Raw genomic sequence first — 23,392 nt, forward strand, 5'->3', positions numbered from 1 at the left:
CAGTTTAGACAATTTTTAACAAATGTGGGCCTTAAAGGTTAACCATCATTTCACTTATGGCTCAAAGTTATCAAAAGTGTACAGAGTGTGCTGAATTAATGAAGACAGCTTTTGCATAGTAAGAGACTTTTACAAAGCAGGGCAGGGGAAGCTTTCATGGTAGATTTTTAATAAAAGCTCACAAAATTCCCTAATAAACTACATTGGAAAGATGTATTAAAGCAGTGACAGTTAGATTTTCTAGTTTATTTTAAAGCCTAAGAAATTTATTATACTTTAAGAACCTTTTTAATTCCAAAGGTTAGTTTTACCAAAGAAGGCTTGTCAGCAAAGAATACAGCTTCTAAAACATTTTCCTTAATGATATCAAGATAAAGGTTAGGGTATATTCACACGTACCGTAGCACGGCGGCACATGGCGGCGTGAGCCGATTGCCGCCTATGGGGGATGTAAATACGGTGTATATACGTCGGCCATATATACGTCCCCCATACGGCCATGTGAATATAGCCTCACTCAGGTATTGTTTCATTCATTCGTCATTCAATAGTAGAAAATGAAATACTAGTATATAAAAAAGGTAATATGTGATCTTTTGAAAGATGCTAGAGGTAGTTGATTCCGAGAAAGGCCAACTGCCATTTAAAAAGACACAGCTACAATAAGACTGCCCCTCCAAAAAAATTCTATCAAAAAGTAATATTGAATTTGAGAGTCACTGTACCTGATGTCATTTAAACATTGTAACACCTATCTCACCAAGTTTAGCTACACCTAGCCTCTCTAATTCATAGTCAAATGCTGAATATATTAAAATAGACAGTGAACAACTCGAAGCCCAGCAACCTGTTTTTTGAGCAGATGCACTTGAAGTCAAGCAATAAGGATAGAATCTGACAAGAACAGTAAATCTAATTAGTGCATAATATATTTTTATCTGCTGTGAACATCAGCTCTCTGCCAGAGAGAGGGAAAGAGAGATAGATGAGGAAATATTGTTTCCGCTAGTCTGAATCCTAAAATCCATAGCAAATACTGTAGTAAATTGTGCAAGTCATGAACAACAAACAGTTGTCTACATAGGTAAAATACGTGGTTGTTTATTTTTTCCTGTTATAATGGAGAATGCATCCATTTAGTCTTGCTAAATATTCAATGTTTGCTATGATACCGTTTATATAGATATTATGTGCCCAGATAAATTCACAGTACATTACTTGTCCTCTGCTGGGCCTATGTTACATTTTGTACTACAGTCCAGTACTGCATTCAGTACTTCAGTTTTCAAGGTATTAATCTGCCAATACAGGCAGTCCCCAGGTTACGTACAAGATAGGGTCCATAGGTTTGTTCTTAAGTTGAATTTGTGTGTAAGTCGAAACTGTACATTATAATTGTAGTTATAGACAAATAATGTTTTTTGCACCAGTGACAATTTGAGTTTCACATTTTTTTGCTGTAATTGGATCAAGGATTATCAATAAATCTTCATTACAGACACCTTACAGCTCATTATTGCAATCTAGGACTATAGTAAAGTACCCAGAGAGCTTCTCCAGAGGTCATAGGGGGCAGAGGGGTCCGTCTGTAACTATGGGTCATCTGTAAGCCGGGTGTCCTTAAGTAGGGGACTGTCTGTATATTTATGTCACTACTTTCAGTTACTAATGGCAGAATACACAAAAGTTTGTATCTTTGTAGCGAGTTTTTAAATCGGCCTAAACTCCCCATGTCCAGCAGGATTGCTCTAAGGCCCAAAGTGGTTGCAGTTATAACTGGGCCTCACAACAGCACACTGGTCCCTCTTACATCAATTTGTTCTACTGGTAACTAAACAATATTATAGAGATATCTACCATCTATAGATCTGTCCCGCTGTATCTAATCTGCTATTATATAGGTAGCCACTGTATCTCAGCTTCAGACATCTATCATACAGTACATGGAGCTGAGCAGCTATAATTATCCTGACCTTTTAGAAAAGTTGTAGCATTTATATGTCATTTATATATTATTTTTATACTTTGGGGCTCAGAGGCTTTAAAAAAAAACCTTGGGGTTCCAATTGGTTAACAAAGTGGTCAACCTGGCTGGCTTGGTTTACGCAGCCATTTTGTAGCTTAAGGCTCAGTCCCATTTTTTGTATTAATAACTTGCAGAATAACATTTCCCATATATCTACTTTACATTTTCATCATTTTTGAAATGTATGGATAATTTATTTTGATGTCACTCGGGTTACAAATCGAGCATCGATTTTCCGTATTTTCAGAATTGACTATTTTGGGGATAAATCCTGTGGAGGTGAAATCTAGAATGGTCAAATTGTGCCGGTTATACATTCATTTAGCCCTAAAATTTACACATTTCCAAAAGATAAAAAGATAAAATCCACCATACAATTTGTTCTGCAATTTCTCCCAAGTACAAGTGGACGTTACTTGTTTTATGGGCGCACAGCAAGGTGCAGAAGGGAAGGAGGGACCAGCAGCTGCCAGGATTTTAGTTTCCTCATTGGCCCCTTTTGTAGGCTATAAAATTTTCACTTTTTCGTTATTGGGGACATGTGACAATATTTTTTTTACAATATGAGATGCTTTTTCCAGTGTTACCATTTGGGGGTTGGTATCCCCTATTGTTGAAAATTAAGAACTTTTTTTTGAGGGCAGGAGTAAAAAATAATCAATTCTGTACTGGATGTTTCCTTTTTTTTCATGTTCACCGTTTAGCCTAATAATCATGTTATCTTTATTCTATGGGTCAATACGATTACCATACATGAATATTTTTTCTTAGGTTTTAATAAATTTGCCAAATAAAACCCTAATGTGTGAAAAATCTATCATTTTTGCATTGCCTTCTTCCAAGTGGCATAACATTTTTACTTTTTTGGCTACAGAGCTGGTTCATGGCTTGTTTTTTGTGGAAGATGTTGTACTTTGCAACAGTATCATTCAGGAGTACATATGTTTTTTTGAACACTTTTTATTGCATTTTTTTTGTGGGATTCAATAGGTAAAAATAATATATTTTGGCGGGTTTTAAGAGTTTTTTTTAATGGCGTTCATCGTGCGGGTTCAATAATTATTTAGTTTTATTCTACAGGTTGTTACGGACACGGTGATCCTATATATGTGGGGTTTGTGTTATGATTTAGACTTTTTTTAGCGTTGTATGTTTCTTTATAGGTTATGGGGCTTATGGGCATTTTTAGTGATTTATTACTTTATTTTTTGATTGAAAAACTTTTTTTTTTACTTTTTTTTTTACTTTTTTTACTACTTACGGCGCAGAGGTATAGGGAAAGTATGAAGAGGGCTCACGGGCTGAGTCATATTCATACAGAGGTGGGGGTTGTTGCATATTGCAGCAAACCCCCACCGCTAATAACCGCGGTCGGTGCTTGCACCGATCGCGGCTATTAACCCTTTCATTGCCGCTGGCAAAGTCGCTGCCGGCATTTATTACGATCGCCGCGCCCCCGAACGTCATCGGGGGGCGGCGATTGGTTGCCATGGTAGCCTCGGGTCTTAGTTTGACCCGAGGCTATCTAGCTTCTGCAGATTCGTTACAATGAGCCAGTGGCTCATTGTAATGAATGAGCTGCAAAAATGCCATATATTGCAATACAGAAGTATTGCAGTATATGGTAGGAACGATCTGACCGTCTAGGGTTAATGTACCCTAGATGGTCTAACAATTAGTGGGGAAAAAAAAAAAAAAGTTTAAAAAATAAAAAAAATTAATAAAATATTAAAAATTCAAATCACCCCACTTTCGCTAGAACTGATATAAAACATAATAAACAGTAAAAATCACAGACACATTAGGTATCGCCGCATCCCAAAATGTCCGATCTATCAAAATATAAAAACGGTTACGGCCGGTAGTGACCTCCGAGGCGGCAAATGGCGCCCAAATGTCAGAAATGCTACTTTTACACCTTTTTACATCACATAAAAAATGGAATAAAAAATGATCAAAATGTCGCACAGACCTCAAAATGGTAGCAATCAAAACGTCGGCTCATTTTGCAAAAAATGACACCTCACACACCTTTTTTTTCATTTTTTCCACATTTGGAATTTTTTTTCAGCTTTGCAGTACACGGCATGTTAAAATAAATAACATTATGGGAAAGTAAAATTTGTTACGCACAAAATAAGCCCTCACACAGGTCTGTACACGTAAAAATGAAAAACTTATGGATTTTTGAAGGTGGAGAGCAAGAAATGAGCGAAAAAACCCTGCGTCCTTAAGGGGTTAATAGATGTTTTTCTATGTTTATAAAACAAAGGCACTAAATGGGATAAGCCAGAGTAAGTAGAAGTCTGATCTGCTGAGGCAGGAGGCGTGTTTTAGACTACTTCAGGCTTCCTACATTTCTTATTGTTGGACCACTTGTGTTTGTGTATGCAGCCATGTTCATATACTACTTCATTGTCTTCCCCATCATGCTTTGGAGACTAAATCTGAATTGCTTTTTAATGGTCTTATTTCTGGAAGCACTTAAAACAATTGTGTTCTTTATCTGTGGCCTCATGGAAAATACAAATTCCCATCTGATTCAGTGCTTTGATTACAACAATTTCCTGAGTCAACTCTAGGGTAGGCACCAATAAAACATTTGTTTTACAGCAAATTATAAATATATAAAAATATAAGAGTCGACTCATTTTACCAAACTCCCACACAAATATTGTTAAAATTTTTATTTTTTTGCAATATTGCGTGGGTCCCCTTGCTGCCTTCTATTTGTCACCTGGACCATTCTTGAATTTTCATCTAATCTAGCTCATGTTTTTTGATTGTATACAATTGTGATTTTATGTTAATCTCATAGATTGTAAACTATTGTGAGACACCATGTCTCACCGCACCGTGACCAAGCTGGACGGCTGTGCTACAAATTATAGGGCAGATCCTATATCCAATTTGCAGTATAGCAGCAAAACACCTATGGAGATTGAAAGAGTGAGGAACACTCTCCCATCTCCACTCGAATGAAACGGGATGCAAACTTTGCCCTGTTTTCCATAATCCCTGATAGCAGACCTTGCAGTTTTAGACTGTATAACTTGAAACCTTCTTGTTTTGGCCACGTTCTAGCAATAAATTGTGCTAAAAGAGTTTTGAGGTTCAGGAATAATTTCATCTTTCTCATTTCTTATATGCACTACAAAGATATACTACTTTCAGGTAAGAATTTGTCCCTGGATATAAAATAAATAACTGGGAAACTTTCTCATCCTCTACAGTCTGAAATTCTGAAATTGTATGATAATGAGCATGATATGTGAGAATAAAAGTATGCTGTGTCTTCAAGACAATGAGTAATATTGACAAGGTGTGGTGTCTTATTGCATACTAGACCTATTGCATATTACTCCTACAGTCAGAGAAATTCAATTCCTATAAAAATACTACTGCTCATACAAAAGATCCAGACTGAATCCAGGAACTATAAATGTTGAGAATGTAGACTGCTTTCTTAGACCGTAGATTCATATCCTCCTCATCTTTAAAGCATGGCCAGATCATTTGAAAACCCAAAAATGTACCCGAAAAGATTCCAAAGATGACACTTACCAGTCTCTGTATTCTTGGCATCACTGGGAGTATGAATTTTATGAGGCTTGTCTACCGCCATTTTCACAAGACTGTAAAACATGAAACAAACCTTGGCTTTAGTGGCTTAAGCATAAAAAGGTGAATAAATCATGTTTTGATAAGGTTTGCATAAACAGAAGACACAAGAGGTCAAAATATTTGGTAGAAGCAAGCAAAGGAAATCTGAGGCATCCATTTCAGAGGTGGATGTGAATGGTTTATTGTGCAACTATACATAAAAATAGCAAGAGTTAAAGTACATGTAAAGCTTAAAAGATATTTTTGTATAAAATTTTTTGATAAAGTGGGGAATTGATGGTGAACCTACAACCCCTTTTTTTAAACTTCATTCTTCTCCTAGAGTTTGTGGGGAGTTTTTCTGAAAGCCTTCTCAAGTCTGTACACAGCAGATAGATAAGGACATGAGGCTAAAGATGAACTTTTTCCATACCTATAGAATATTTACTTCTACTTTTGCAAGGAAAAATCTATTTAGTTACTGTCTGTGAAAAGTTAAGTCTTTGGAAACTTTATCATATTATTTTAATGGGAGGAAAAGCTGATTTATACACTCTGCAGAAAGAAAAAATACAAAGAAACATATTTCTCTATTAAAGTACACAGTAAAGTTTACTATTATCATCTGCACCATTGATTTATGCAATTTGGCTTAAACGTTAAGCCTAAACCAAAGGTCCAATTAGAGCATAATATTATATAAATCACTAAGCCCCCACTCTTTTCCAAAAGATATACCGTATAGCAAAAACAGACGAGAAAAAAATCATACAACAAAAAAGGGGTAAACCACAAAAAGGCAGAAAGTATCATAGTACGCACAAATTTGTATATAGGTAAAAATAAAAACATATCTACATAAAACACATGTGCAATACTATGAGTGGAAATAATTACCATGATGACTTAAAACAAGAGCATACATCCTACTTAGTTTTTCAGTCATAAAAAATGTAAAGGTTGTAAAGACTGTCCAGTGGTAATGGTGTAGCAAGTAGGCGTTTTCCCTGTATATATGCATCACAAAGTACAAATGCAAGTAGTGAATTCATGTCAATGGCCAGAATTCAGGTCAGGTCATTGTGAGAGTCTAAGTATAACATAACTATACAGCAAGAATAACATGGATTAAAGAGGTTGTCCACTTTGTTTTTGTATTGTTGGGGGAAAGGAAGGGTCGAACTTTTGGTAATTTAACAATATGCATACAAATGTAAAGTAAATATCCTGGTTCAGAAATACATTTTATCTCATCAGCTGCCATTTTTGTCCATAAAATGCTCTGAGAAGAAGGGTTATGTGATCCTAAATATTCATGACCAATTGCCCTTTCAGGAATTTAAAGGGAACCTGTCAACAGGTTTTTACCCAACTAAACCACTAGTCCCTTCAGAAAATCCCAACTTCTATGTGAAATCTCATTTATGCAAAATGGTGGTAGCCTGTTTCAGCCCATTGCAGCAGTCCGTGTGCCTATGTCTCAGTCCCCTCTCCTCCACACGCATCCAGCTCACTCCCCAACTTCTCCCTTTTTCTGGCACCCACCACAGGCTGCTGGCAGGGAGACAGGTTATATAGTACAGAAATTATTCAGAATGCTGACAAAGGCATTTTTAAAATAAGCATGACTTAGGCTATTGAAACCTTTCACCAGCTAAAAATTACATTGCTGGTGACAGGTTAAGGAGGCACAGACCTAATTTATAGATTTTAACATTTACATTTGACATAAAATTATAATAATAATAATAATTTTAATAAAATATGCAAGTTCATCAATGAATCACCATTAAAGGAAAATTTTTAAAGGGAATGTATAATTAAAAAGTAAAATAACTTAATTTTATTGTCTTTGAATTTTACACTTTAGGGATTACTTTTGTTAAAAAACTAGTTGCCCCAAATCCTCATAACCCCTGTATACACTGAAGAACCAGGATCTGTGAGATAAGGAAACTAGGGGAAACCCTCCCTCCCCCGTTCCAATTTAACCCTGTATGTTAAGCGATAATTTACTGTATTGAAGCAAATTACTACGTAAAACAAATTTTTATATTGCAACGCATATTGTACTCTGTTTTATTTTCTCAAATAAAGCTTTTTGAAAACTAAAAAACAATTTGCCTCTAGAGGGTGTCTCCGGCTAATGGACGGATCAACTAGTGCAAGCAACACCGTGTCACTAGACTTGTCACAGAGAGCCCAGGCAGTCTAGAGCCAGTCAGCTCCCTGAAAGTCAGTACCTAACATCTCAAGTGCTGGTACAAAACACCATTAAGAGTTTCGTTCAGCGTCCATCCCACCAAAAAGATATTAAAAAAGTAGTCTACCCAATTGCAACACTGTTAAAAATTAACTTTTTTGTCATTTTGCAACTCATTAAAATTGAAGTAAAAAAATAATCAAAAGTTCTAGAAAGTGCAATATGTTACAAAGAAAAAAAGCTTGTATAAAGCTCTGTACACTGAAAAATAAAAAAGTTATGCATTTAAAGAAGGGGAGCAAAAAATGGAAAAGGGCATTGGCGGGAAGGGGTTGATAAAAAAAAAATTATATTTTTTGACTCTTATCCTAGGTACACCCACAAATCTGTTTGCAAGCCCAACCCCATTTGGCCAATTCTGCTGGACAAAATCTAAAAATGTCAAGAAGCTTCCACAATCTAAATCAACTAAGAAGATTTGTATTTCATTTATTAAGATTTATATGATTTGAGACTTCTAATCTAACTTCTGTTTCCTATTGTACTTATAGAGATCGGACAAATGGCCCTTGACAGCAATCATTTTTGATCGAAGACCTTTTTCTTGCAGTAAATATGTTATAGTTCTACTAAACAACAAATACCTCCTGTTTGTAAGCATAGAATACAATTACTGTAATGGATGCAGTTATCTTTGTAACCTGAAAAATCAAACTCCCACGTTATAGCTGTCAGAAAGCGCTGCTATTGCCCCATTAATATAATACTTTATGATTTTACTGTATTTTTTAAAGTGACATTCAACAGTGCATTGTGTTACCCATGTGAGAGAATCCATGTGCCGCAATATGTGTAACGTCATATATCTTAGATATTATTCAAAGCTTCTAGGAAAAGATACCTCAATGATACAGCATTTTTTAAAGCACACCACATATTTTTTCCGTCCACTTCATATGAAATCCGTCAGAAGTTACTTCTGTATACGGATGGATAGCAAAGTTCTATTAGGGGCACATTTGTCATACGTTGGTGCTAATTGTGTTCCCGCCACCCAGTGCCTGATCTATCAGGAGACTCTGGCCTCCTCATAAATCCAGGCGGTCGACTATGATATGCTACTACGGGGCACTTCTACGCCAGGTCTGACCTCAGGTAGAATTAGTCCCTAGCCTGTGCCTAGCCACCCCACTGCACAGCCTGGGACCACCCCTTCCTTCCCAACCAGCATAGAGCACGTAGTGCTTTTAGGCATACAAATAATCCCCTTCAAGCGCTAAAGGAAACATGTAAAGTATTTTTATACCCTACTGGTCCTAACATGTGCAGTAACAGATCATATGATGGTCGTTAATAAACTTTCTGCTACGTAAAACTTATAAGCTTTAAAATCATATGCAAATTAAGTATAAACTAGTGACAGGGTCAAGAAGCATGTCAGTGACTAGTGAGGGGGTTGTTAATCATACAGTGTTTAACTTAGTGTGAAGAATGTTTCCCACCCCTTTGACTAGATAATGTAAATTTGCATAAGCCCATCTAAGCTTTTAAAACCGGACAGGTTTCTTTTAGAAACAGAGTACAAGCAAACCCTTACCTTGACTTTTTTTTTTATTATTCTAATCTCCATTGTCTGTAGATGATAATAGTGGCCGCTATGCTAACAGCATTTAGTGATATACTGCTATTTTATAGCATGCTCATGGACGTAGACAGTAACAGTTCAAACCCAATTCAGTAAGATCAGGGGAGAATTTTCTAGATATGCTCTGTGGGGATAATAGGAAGTGTCATTAAGCTGTGACTTCATCTATTGTCAGTAGTGGATGCAATGATGACATATTCAAGTGTAAGTCTATCAATAGTTTTAGAGTGAAAAGTGAAGGTTTAGTGCTTTTATTACAGACAAATAGAAAACATAGAAATAAAAAAATCCATAATAATTCCTACAAAATCTCTATAACATAAAAAACTTAACATCATAAAAGATAAGTCATTTTCTCGGGATACATTCTATTTAAGATGTGTACCACATGTGAACAACTGTATCAATGTATATTCAGTAAATGGTCGGCACTCGGCTCCTTTCCCTTGTGCACGTGGATACACTTTATCAAGTATCAACTATATCAAATCAGAGGTATAAGAAGGCACACTACACATTTCATGTTTGCAGAAATTTCCTGGATTGGGTTAAACTGAGGAACCTCTGAGAGAACTCCGTAGAAACATATAAACCCTTCCATATGCATACACTCTGCATCCTTTATTGTATCTAAATGAAAAAAAATAAGCTCCATGAATCGACCTGAAAGCTGTATATTGGTTGTACGTAGGATGAAAGACAAGTACAGAAATGTTTCAGGTAACATGTTTATAGCACTAAGTCATTTTTCCCCTGTTATATTATGTTTGATCTAAACCACTTTAAGCTCTATGACTAACAAACTTTAACCTTCATATTGATACATCCTAGACATCCCTCCTACACCAGTCTTACCACGAAACAAAGCTTTGCATACTGGGTAGTGCTGTGCACATTAACTTTTTCTTTCTGTCAGTAACACCTATAGGCTCAGCAATATTCCCTCAAAAGACACAAAACTACATAGGGGTAAAATATATATCCTGTTTTTACAAGCTTATGTTCTGCCATATAAGTATTGATAGCTAGGATCCAGGTGCTGAAACCTACACTAAAAGCTGAAACAAACATACAAAGTAAAGATTGCAATTGTTACCTGCTGACCCAGAGATCTCAAGAAGGGGAAAGCAGAAAGTAACTGAAACATAGGAGCGTTTCTAAAAACAAAAGGTACCCTTGTACATCAGTAACCATCAAACTACAATATTCTATGCTATTGACACCATAAAACTGAAGCCAAGAGAGTAAACATCTATCATGAGATTAGTTGATAGGACACTTTCCTGTAATGTGCACAGAAAGAGCATCACTTTATACTGCTTGCTATGATTTGCAACAATTTTTCTTTTTACCAACCCACTCCACTTTGCACTTCAGACAACTTGAGTGAAGTTTCCCCCCCCCCAGCTTTTATTAATATCTTAAAAATGATAGCGGCACACACAAAAATTTCTGCTGCACAAACCAGCACAAACATAGCACAAATGTTTGACACCAATATTTTGTTAGATTTGAACAAGGTGGGGGGACAAACTTCACTCAGGTCTTCAGACAACTTACTCCAGATTTATCAAGGCAACCCACTTGTGGTAGACTGATTTATGAAATACAACTCAAGCTCACTCTGTGTAAGCCACTATAATAAATCTGATGTCTCCTGAGACACTCCAAAAAACAGAGTAAGATACTGTATAATGACAAATCTGCCCGTGTAAGTGTATGTGTTTGTATTATGCAGAGTATATAAACTTGTGCAGCAAACATCAGTATGACTATTACACTCCACTCATTTTTCTGGTATGCAACATGTTATATGTACGCATATGCGTGTACAATATCCACATACATACTTTGAGCTTTCACCTCAGGCAGCAGAAGTGCCCATTACTGTCATGAGCCTATGGGCCCTTATGGGCAGAAAAACATCCTAGTATTAGCAAATACAGACACCAGTGGAGTAATCAGGCCTGTTCACCCATATATACTGAGTATACTGAGTATATAGAATACTTCAGTAACCTTTTTTTTTTTACTACAGGAGCATTTTGACATCTTGAAAAGGTGTTTCTTAATGTAATATCTGTATGGACTTTTTATATATCTGTATTCCTTTCATGTGTATTTAACGTAAGGTTGAATCTAGTCAATTGACTTACCTCAGTTACAGCTGATCAACCAGTGGTGTAAGGGCTAATCCAACACTGAGATAACTTAGCCAGCCAATCTCTGATATGATGATATTAGCAACACTTGATATTAACAAGAACGTCAGTCAAAAAAGAGGAAGTGAGGACATTCGGATGTTGCAACACTTTGTACAGGAAAAATAAGGTAATATCAATTGAAAAATACAGCAGTACTGATGTATTTAAAGATCTTTTTTATTATATTGTGGTATATACAAACCATAAGGCCCCTTTCACACTTGTGTTTTTGACGCGCGTTTTCTGCGCGTGCTTTTGACGCGCAGAACTTGCATTGCACTCTGACCCATTGTAACCAATGGGTCTTTTCAGACTTGCATTTTTTTTCACGCACACGCACGTTTTTTTTAACGCGCGTTTAAATCTCGACATGCTCTACTTTTGAAAGTCACGCGCGTGAAAAACGCACCCTACAAGTCTATGGAGATGCATCAAAAACGCATTGCACTCTGAGACACTTGCAAGTCCAATGCAAGTGCAATGCGTTTTTCACGCATCAATTGCCATAGAAAAGATAGAGCTCAGTCCTGAGTACATTTCACGCGCATTTTCTGTGCGTGAAAAACGCATTGAAATTGCATTGAAATTGCATCAAAAACGCACATGAAAAACTGAGACACTGAACAATCACTGACTGAAAACTGATTGCACTCTGATGCAAAATGTGCGTTTTTCACTGACCAAACCGTAATCGCACCCTGATCAAACTCTGACGTGAAATGCAACGTGAGTGTGGAAGGTGCCTAAGAGGTTGAGACCAAAACTGAAAACTTTAAACATTTTGGCCTACAATCCTGGTCAATGGCAAGTATCAAGAGTTCTCTTTTATTCTTGGTACAGGCGGTCCCCTACTTAAGGACACCCGACTTACAGACAACCCATAGTTACAGACGGACCCCTCTGCCCACTGTGACCTCTAGTGAAGCTCTCTGGATGCTTTACTATAGTCCCAGACTGCAATGATCAGCTGTAAGGTGTCCGTAATGAAGCTTTATTGATAATCCTTGGTCCAATTACAGCAAAAATTTTGAAACTCCAATTGTCAATGGGGCAAAAAAAAAAAAATTGTCTAGAACTTCAATTATAAAATATACAGTTTCGACTTACATACAAATTCAACTTAAGAACAAACCCCCAGTCCCTATCTTGTACGTAACCCGGGGACTGCCTGTATTACCCAGGGGCACAAATATAGGGTAAATACCCAAAGGCACAGGATAATACAAAATGCACTGATAGGAAGGGGATCTTTGATCAAGACACTGTCATATTAAGCGGAGCATACACGTAAGGTAAACACTGGCCATACCTTTCCTATAAACTACATAAGCTGTATCATTATGCTACCTCCTTCTGCTCTATAACATGCTTCCTATAGACTACACTACAGATAAAATCACCTTTTAGTCATCTTTCCCCTTAGAAGAGTAACAGCTGAATATTTTAGTCTTGCAGAACCTTTTTCTAAGAGAAAAGTAACAAATGTCATATTTTTAAACCCTAAGTAGCATAACCTTATAATCTTCAGGAGGACATGCTGATAAAAAGTAGACCACTTTGAAATACACATTTAAATAAATTTACATTGCTTAATCCAGACAGGGCTTAGAAGGATGCTCACCAGGACACCCAAACAGACCCAGAATTCACCTACATGCTAAAGGTTGAACTATACCTTATAGCTTTCTTCTTTCATCAGGACTTGCAATTAGTGCACACCCCCTGCCTGACACAATGGGAAAGATTTATCAAGTGTCTGAAAGTCAGAATATTTCCAGTTGCCCATGGCAACCAATCACAGCTCAGCTTTCATTTTACCAGTGCTCATGAATATATTAAAGGGAAGCTGTGATTGTTTGCCATGGGCAACTGGAAATATTCTGACTTTTAGACACTTGATAAATCTGCCCCTATATATATCACTGGCTTAGCGTGGGTATAATAATATCATGACATACGCAGCAGTCATTAAATCATGGGGTAAGATGTGTTACTATCTATCATCACATGTCTGAACTAACCAAACCTTGGATCTATACTCTTTCTTGTCACACAGTATCAGAAAAGGAGATCACTATCATTATGTAAAGGGATCACAACATGAGTTAAGTATTTACAGGGAAAAGACCAAAAAAAGGTAGGGATAAAGAATTATTTATTCAGGAGCTATACATTTTGATATATTAAGAGGGCAATGTGTGGTCAGTTGTGTTATTTAGTAGCACAGTATGAGACACTGCTACCCAGCTGACACTATAATGTAAGTGACTGTGGTATTTTAGGGGCACAGTGTGGAGATGTGCTTCTGGGAACTGAAGATATCTATCAGAAATAGATCTACAGTGATAAGTTATGAGAGAAAGAAGTCATCATGTACTTCTGGACCCAAGGAGAAGACATGTGACTTCTAAATAAGATCTGTCTTGTGACAGTTTTTAACCTCTGATCAAAAATGTTACCACAGGTAAGTGGAAAACCCCTTAGAGACATCCCATGTATTACATAATAAAACAATTTGATGTACAGTGTTCCCGGGACCTTGGGCATTTGACTAGCACTCCAAATTGGATAATTATATGTAAGGAAAAATACAACTGAAAACAATAAAATAAAAACTTTACTACTCACAGTAGATGTTATAAAACCTAACACCCCTGCATAATGCATAGTGCAAGTGAGAGAAATGTTACTTATAATAATGCTAGTAAACTAGTTTATTCCCTTGTGTTGCTTTATGACAACTGTTGAATTCAGTTACAACATGTAAAATGAGAATAACGACAGGTTACTGTGACCCTTCATTCGACCCTTAAAGGGGTATTCTCATCAGAGCATTCACATTTTGTTTCATTAAACATTTCTTCAATTACATGTTATTAAAAAATGTTCCTGTGTGAAGATAATTTCTCATAAATGTAGTGATATGGTCCCTTAGAAACAAGATGGTGTCCCTGGATACGGCCACCTCTGCTTGGGGGATTGCACAAAGAAATAAAAGGTTTTGGTACATGAAATGTCTAGGAGTTACTGTATATACTACAGCCGTCCTGTAGTAATGAATGCTAAATCCAAGAGGTCAAGCAGGACGTAATAGCGCATATCTGGCCACTGCTGCCAAAATGTGAGATGGTCTTATCCAAGGAAGCTATCTCGTTTCTAAGGGATAACATGGCTACATTTATGAAAAATTATCTTCACACAGGAACATTTTTTTTAATAACATCCAAATGAAAAAATGTTTACATGTGGCAAGTTGATTAAATTAAATGTAAATGCCCAGATGGGAAACCCCCTTTAACACTTTTTGTAAATACCTGTAGCTGTTGATGCTGCTAGAAAATATACATAGATACATTTTGATAATTGTGTAATTAATCATTGTCTTGAGAGAGTCTTGCATTCAGTATAAAAGTCTAAGGGAGATAGCACAAAAGTCAGTTTTATCTGTCAAATTCACATTTTGTATTAACTAGATTATCAACTCCAACCCAGAACATGTAAACTTAACTCAGGACTTCTGTTCACTTCTGCTGTTTTGGGTTTTGCTCTCTGAATCAGAACAAAATCACCTTTGTGCAACCAAAACATATTTACTAATAGACCCTTGTCATGCTTGGTGGGGAATTAAGCTCCAGCCCACTCCCTGCCCTCTTTCAGCCTACTCATTGCCCACTTAGTGTGCAGGTGACTTGGGAGGAAGGGGGGGCAAGGACTTATTCTTGACTTGTAAGCAAGAGCATGATAAATTTATCTGTGAAAAACCTTTCTTACCAGTACATGCTCTGCTTTTAAATGGATCAGTAACATGATCTGTTGAAATAAAGGCCATTGGAACTGATCTATTAAAAAGTATTGCATTTAGTGTAGCTGTGTGTTGTCAACCCAAAAATGGTTGTGTATATTTAACCTTGGGGTGTGTTCACATATAATAGTCATGTATTTTGTTGTGGATTCTGCATTTAAAGAGTAATTCATGTATATGATGTTGATACAATTTTGGCAGTAATAACCACTACATACTTCAGTTCAAGCAGCCAATGTATCAGGGTCTTATGGTTGTTCCCACTTCCTACATACATACCACATACAGAAAGGCCAACAATACAGGAAAGCATTCACAACCCAGCTTCTGCATTCTTCCGAGCAGACAGCGGCATTGTATTAATAGACTTTCTCATCTACTAGATATTCACCATAATAAAAACTAGGCTGTCCTTGCAGAAAGACATTTATTGTGAAGAAAAACAAACATTTCTAAATGTTCCATTACATTAAAATGTGCTAAAAATTCTATAATGGATAAAACACTTAAAAGGGTTGTCCTATGAGGAAATCTTTTGTATTTGCACAGCCCATGAGACAGGTAAGGGTAGTTAAATTGGGTTTTAACCCAAAACTAGTTTTTAGTTGCAGGGTTGGTGCAGCCCAACCCTGTCCAGCAAGAGTTACTGGAGCGATGGCCGGCCAATGCAGTTGCTAGAGGCAATGTCCCGGAACTCCTTTATCTACCTATTACGTTTTGCTGGTTCTACAAAACTCCTTATATCTTTCCCAATTGCTGATCCTTTTTTGATCCTTAAGTTCCATTTATTCTCAACCTGATCACATTGCACTTAAGCAACCTTAACTCCCCTCCCTATAGCAAGTCAAAAGATCTGCTGAGGAGTATTGTATGGAGATCAGCAAGTACTGCACAAAATAAAACTGAAGTTCATGGTTTTGTGCTAATGGAACACCCTGGTGTTACTGATACCAAGTGTATTTAGGCAAGGTCTTATTAGTGGCCTCATGGTCACAGGATGTTTATGATCTTGTAGCTGCATGTAAGGTATATGCCAGCTCTAACACACTTCCACTAAAGATGGACCACCACCTTCCTTTCAGACTTGTTAAGAATAATCAGGGTCCAATGGGCCCTCTTTAAAATAGGGTACTGTAACATTTGTGCCAAAGTCTTTCTCTGTCCACAGAGTGTAGTTTAAGTGGCTTTAATTTTCTGTGTGTGTGTGTGTGTGTGTGTGTGAACTGAGGCTTAGGTTGCTGCTGTGTTTGGGATTGATTGAGCCACACCCAACTCTCTTCAGCTCAGTCTTGTTTATCAAGGATTACTAAAGTACCATACTAGAGTAGAGATTTTCCAAGGTTACTACAGTCAGCTGATGAAGGTGGCGTCCAGGAACTACTTTATTTACCTGCCTAGTTCTTTTACACTTTTCTGGTTCTACTAGTTTCTTTATACCTTTCCCTGTTGCTCATTATTGCTATGCAGTCTATCTGACCTCTGCTATGTATACTGCACCTCTCTCGATTCTGTGCCTCTGCAGCCATCTTGGTTTTGACCCGGTTCTGCTATTGGTTATATAATAGTTCATATGCTGTACATTTCTTGAAAATGTAAAGAGTCTTTATTTAACATTCAGCATATAAAAAACTATAATCATTCCACTATGTAACTAAGTTTAAAGGGTTTTCCCATCTTGGCATACACCATTAATTTAATTCATCTGTCATATATATAAATTTCTTCAATTGCAAATTATTAAAAACAAATGTTCCTGTGTGAAGATAATTTCCCATAACTGTGGTCATGTTGTCCCTGGATATGAAGACCCCAGCAGTTGCCAGCCATGCGCTATTGAGGCCAGGGCAATCACCTGTATTCAACATTCATCACCACAGGACAGCAGTGGGACATGCAGTAACTCCTGGCCTTTTCATATGCAAAAAAAATAAATAAAAAATCGCTCCAGCAGTGGTGATCTTATCCAAGGACAACAATCTTGTTTCTAAGGGACAACATGAATACATTTATGGGAAATTATCTTTATAAAGATACAATTTTCAATATCATCCAATTGAAGAAATGTATGTATATGGAAGATGAATTAAATTAAATGTGAATGTCCAAATAAGAATAACCCGTTTAATGTGCAGTAAAAGGTCATAATCTGTGGCTGCACCACTGAAATATTCCCAGTCTGATTCTGTTGGGGTAAAGTGGATTCTAATCCTTGTGCTCATCAATATGTTCATTTTTCTTGGCTGCATTAAAGCAGTTGTGTATAAATATGTAGACTTCCATCTACTGATACCATAGCTACCTACAATATCCATCTCAAATACTTTTCACAATTAATCAGATAAGAGGAGAGCATTTTTATGTAGGTGTAACATATTAGGTTTCCTTTTGTATTTTCCTCTTACACAGCAGCTTTACTAGAGGGGATTTCTTTTGACATCTAGTGGTTACATCTGCAAAACTTCTCTACCGAACTGTTTTTGTATTTTGCTGCTGTGGTTCTCATGGGCTGAATGAAAGAAATTCCCAGTTGATGTAAACCATCAAAGTTATACCCATTATTGATTAATGATAACACATCACTTGACATAATTATGAGGTAATCATATCAAGCAATACTAGTTGCTTCACAATATCCTGCAATGCTGTCCTGGAGAAATATTCGGAAGCCAAAAATATACTAAATCTAGCACAGGAGATAAACTTTTGCTTTACCATGATGTCAGTTTGCTACACAGAAAGCTGTGAAATTTTGTGTCATTTTATTTCTCAATCCGACACTATTTTAAAGGATTTTTTCATAAATGTCATATGAACAGAATAGGCAATGGTTAATTGCAGTAGGGATGGGCTGCATCTCAATGGGAGGGTGCAGCTGTTTTGGGGGAAAAATGGCTGGAAGGTTGGAGGAGTGTTTAAACTAGAGACCTGGGGGGAGGGCAACTACACTTGTGCATGGCAAATAGACAGTGTAGATAGAGAGCTGGGAAGAGTCATAGTCCATGGGGGAGGAAGGGGGCTGGAATGAGATTGGGGAATAAGGACAGAAGGAATACGGACAGGGAAAACCATATAAAGTGTATGTACACAAATGCTAGAAGCCTCACAAACAAAATGGATGAACTGGAACTCTTGATGTTGGAGCGGAAATATGATATAGTGGGTATCAACGAGGCATGGGGGAGGGGTTTGTTTATATGTGAATTCTTGCCTCAAGCCTGTCTTGCGAGATGACATCAGTAACGCAAATGCAAATGTGAAGTCCCTATGGGTGGAGATAAGGGGAGGGAAAAAAAATAATAAAATATTACTAGGGGTTTGTTATAAGGCTCCAAATATAATGGAGGCAGCAGAGGAAATGCTGATAAGTGAAATGGATGCGGCTTCAAAAGCATGGTGAAGTACTTATCATGGGGGACTTCAATTACCCAGATATTGGCTGGGGGGCAGAAACCTGCAGGTCCTTCAAAGGTAGCAGGTTCTTGTCAACAACAAAAGACAATTACCTGTCACAGCTAGTCCTGGAGCCAACAAGAGGGGGGGCACTGCTGGACCTTATCCTAACCAACAGACCTGATAGGGTATCAAAACTACAGGTTGGGGGGAACCTGGGGAATAGTGATCATAACATCATTGATTTTGTATTACGCTTTACTAAGAAAGTTAGGGAAGGGGCAACCAACACTCTAAACTTCAGGAGGGCAAACTTTCAGCAACTAAGGGAAGATCTTAAAGGCATAGACTGGGATAATGTTCTCAAAGACAAAAGCCCCCCCCCAAAATGGGACTTTTTCTCATATATTCTGAAAAAGTCCTGTGAGAAACACGAGAAAGATAAGGCGTTTAAGGTGCTAAAACGTGAAGGTAGCGATGAGGCATTACAGGATTATAGAGAGAAAAATAAATCCTGTAAAAAGCAGATAAAGGCTGCAAAAATAGAGACTGAAAGAAATATTGCCAAGGAGAGCAAAAATAATCCCAAATTATTTTTCAAGTATATAAATGATAAGAAACTAAAAACAGAGAATGTGGGTCTTCTTAGAAATAACATGGGGGTCATGGTGGTAGGAGATGAGGAAATGGCCAATCTACTGAATGTCGCCTTCTCAACTGTCTTTACCCAGAAAAATCCCCTGGTGAAAGACACAATGAGGAATAATGTAAATTCTTTTTGGAATGTCAACAGTTTAACCCAGGAAGAGGTACGGCGCCGCCTCGCAGCCACTAAGATAGATAAATCACCGGGGCCAGATGGCATACACCCCCGGGTTCTGCATGAACTATGTACGGTGATAGACAGACCGTTATTTTTAATATTTGAAGATTCAAATGTTCCACAGGACTGGTGCATAGCAACTCCCCTGCTGAGCTCAGGTCACATGACATTCTACATCGGGCGCGGGCTGCAGCATTGAGATATTATCACCCCCTGTAGTCACAGCAGCCCTTGTATACAGTGAGAGACATGCAAGGAAGGTGCTATATGCATTCTCTCTGCATGTCTCCATATACAGATCACTGATAACAGTGATCCAATAGACTGTTACCGTTAGATCACCATTATCTGTGATCTATATATAAGACTAGCAGGGAACACATGTGCCCCTGCAAAAAAAAAGTATAATCAAAAAAACAAAATGTAATAAAAAAAAGGAAAACATAAACATTTTTTTTTTTTATAGGGGTTTGGGGCAGGCATCAACCCGCTCTTTGGGTGGGGCGGCTGCGGCCAGCGTCAGCAGCGGCCCGCTCTGTGGGGGGGGGGGGGCTGCGGCCAGTTCAGCCCTGGACCTCTCTGGCTGGCGGGGTGGATAGTCTGGGGCCAGAATCAGTACCAAATATTACTATAATTGTCTCAAGCAGCTACAAAAACAGGGGCAGTAGCAATTTTCTTCTATAAATAGATGTCTATAATAATAACATAATCATATGGAACAATAGTCTATTAACACTATATACGACTAGGAGTTGTATATTTGTATTGCTGAAAATTCCATACACCTCCTCGTCTGAAATTACTCCTCAAAAAATGGTGAGAGGAGTATTATTATACTTCTGGAAAAATGTTAGTTAGTACCTCTGGATCCACCGCTTCTATAGGAATGCCAGAATAAAGTGTTCCATCAGTTCCATTTAAGTACATACAGTGAAAGCCAAACATGCACATCACCTCTCCATTCACACAGCGATTGCAGGTACTCCTGGTAGCAAGATCAGTAAGGGTCCCCAATCATCCACTGACATTTGTTAAGAAAAAGTCAACTTAGTTTGTGTAGAACCAGAGTAATAATGTAGGTCACAACATGTGAGGTGTTGGAGAACACAAAACAAGTCAAATCTGTCTTGCAGCTAATAAAAGGCAGTTAAAGAGGCAAGCAAAGAATACTAAATGACATGCCTCATTTCATTGCACCCCTTCCCCCACCCATTCAAATGATTTGGCCTCAGAAGTTTATATGTAATTTAGTTCTTGCTCCCCAGGGGGCAATAACCTTTTATCTTTTCTGCGGGTGTTGTAAAAAAGGAAAGGTTACTAGACCCCAGGCTAGTATATACACGGCAAAATCTTCTCTTTCTACTTCATTCTCTACAACCAGATTTATTTAGTCTGGAAAAGAGACGAATACGAGGGGACATGATTAATTTATATAAATATATGAATGGTCCATACAAAAAATATGGTGGTAAGTTGTTCCAGATTAAATCAAATCAAAAGATGAGGGGGCACTGTCTTCGTTTGGAGAAACCAAGGTTTAATCACCGGAGGCGACAGGGCTTTTTTACTATGAGAACTGTCAATCTGTGGAATAGCCTGCCTCAGGCGCTGGTCACAGCAGGGACAGCGGAGAGGTTCAAGAAGAGTCTAGATGCCTTTTTACACCTAAATATCATTGATTGTTATGCTATATAGGATTGTTTCCCCTAAATCCCTTCATCATCCAATCCCTACCCTTCCTTGGTTGAACTTGATGGACAAGTATCTTTTTTCAACCGTATAAACTATAAAACTATGAAACCAGAGAATAATTCACTGGATACATCTGGAAGGGAATCAATGGGCAGGGGAAAGTACTTAAAATAACAAAAAATTAAAAAAAAAATAAATAAAAAAAAAATAAAAATATATATATATATATATATATATATATATATATATATATATATTAGTAATATATACTAATATATATATATATATATATATATATATATATATATATATATATATATTAGTAATAAATAATATTAATTTAAAAAAATGCTTTTTAATGCCACTGTGTAAGAAAAACGTTATGGGTAGTGATGAATGAACCCGACCAACACTGTTAATCAGGTTCAGCTAGAGTAACAGTGAGGGTAGCTGGAAATTTTAAATGATTAGTAGGAAACGCCAGAGGAAGTTAAGGCATTGGTCAATTGCATTGCAAAGAGCGCCTCGGATTGCGGCAGTTGTCACAAAGCCATAGGTAGCCAGCAGAAGATGGAGAAGGGTGCAAAAGCTACGACATGGCCCACTACCACCTACTGTGACAATGGATAAGAATACAAAGGACGACCCAGACCCAGACCCTGGTATGCCATTTTTTCAAGCAATGTGCAGAAACACCTAAATCAAATATTGCCTCTGAATGCTCATCTGCATGTCCAATGTCCATGTCCAAAGCTGCTGTAACGCTGTGAATTTCCCCACTGTGGGACTAATAAAGGATTATCTTATTATCTTATCTTATCATCTTAATAAATGAAAATGAAAATTTTTCTGCATTCAGACCACATATTTTCAAGTAAGTTCTGCTATGATGTGCAGCACTTCACCTCCAAGGTCATATTTTAAATATATATGTGACTGGGGAGCTGACATGATCCCTCTAAACACAGGCCTTATTGTACCGAAAGTATAGCTCGTAATAGGAAGCACTTGACGTTATAGTAATGCTTTTTCTCTTTTAATAATAACTCCATCTTTTTTCCACCTCCAGAATGATCTCCCTGCTGGGCTTTATAAAGCTAAAAAGTAAATGGTTCTCGTTACAACATTTGAAATTAAAGAAGTATAGCAAAAATAAAAGCCATTATATTTTTTACACTGTTCTTTGGAGTACTTACGCTTATCTTTTACTTTCACTCAGTATGAGAATAGAAACGATCATTTCAAGTTCAAACATAAGTACATTATTTCACCATATTCTAGCAATATTCGTAAGCAGGGTTTTCTTTCTTGAATTGTTAGTTACAGCATGTGTAAATTTTTTAAATTCTTTTCCCAAATGGTGTATACATACTGAAAGCTGACTAACTAGATTTATAAGGTTAGGTGCTTATCCATTATCCACAGGTCCCAGCAGTCGGGCCACCAGTGATCAGGATAAGAGCCTGAGAATCCTCTAAAGTGCCTCATGTAGATTGAGCACTGGTGTACATGCTCTACCACTGCTCCCCTCACTTTTCTGGGGCTATAGATATAGCTCTGGCTAAGTATATGCAACACCATTATATTTTAATAAAGCCCTTCAATTGAGTTGTGAGCTCCATTCTCGTGATCACTAGCATCTCAGAAGTTGGACCTTCAGAAATCAGGAAAAAAATTCTACAAACATCATTTTCATGCACATCCCTGTTTATCTCCATGGATCACAATTAGCTGTCAAGGGGCAATCCCTACAGAAAACAGAGAAAAAGAGCCCCAGAGAAAGCAGTAATGGCACCTGTTCAACCCATGGTCAATATACAAAGCATAAAGAAGAACCTGTTGAACTAAATGTGGTCTGGATAAGGGTCTGACCGTTTTTAGAAAGATTGCACTTTACTTATTATTAACCACATGGTACCATGGCAATTTCTTTTCACTAATTTATGTGTCAAAGTTCAAATTTGGTTATTAAAGGTCAGTACTGGAAAACATGACGCTAAGAAC

The 23,392-nt window shown here is 37.4% G+C and overlaps 1 protein-coding gene across 4 annotated transcripts in view; it reads right to left on the reverse strand.

Annotated features, from left to right (window-relative positions):
- Nucleotides 1-23,392, reverse strand: part of ATXN1 (ataxin 1) — a 212,947-nt gene that overhangs the window by 119,030 nt on the left and 70,525 nt on the right. For 3 of the 4 annotated variants that reach the window (XM_072152640.1, XM_072152642.1, XM_072152641.1), the window contains exon 3: nt 5,591-5,661. The gene's annotated coding sequence lies outside the window, so the exon portion shown is untranslated. Of the gene's footprint in view, nt 1-5,590; nt 5,662-13,356; nt 13,439-23,392 lie in introns of those variants that run through there. The other variant, XM_072152643.1, reaches the window with a different exon arrangement.

This window comes from Engystomops pustulosus, chromosome 5 (assembly GCF_040894005.1).
Source record: "Engystomops pustulosus chromosome 5, aEngPut4.maternal, whole genome shotgun sequence".
Classification (NCBI taxonomy): domain Eukaryota; kingdom Metazoa; phylum Chordata; class Amphibia; order Anura; family Leptodactylidae; genus Engystomops; species Engystomops pustulosus.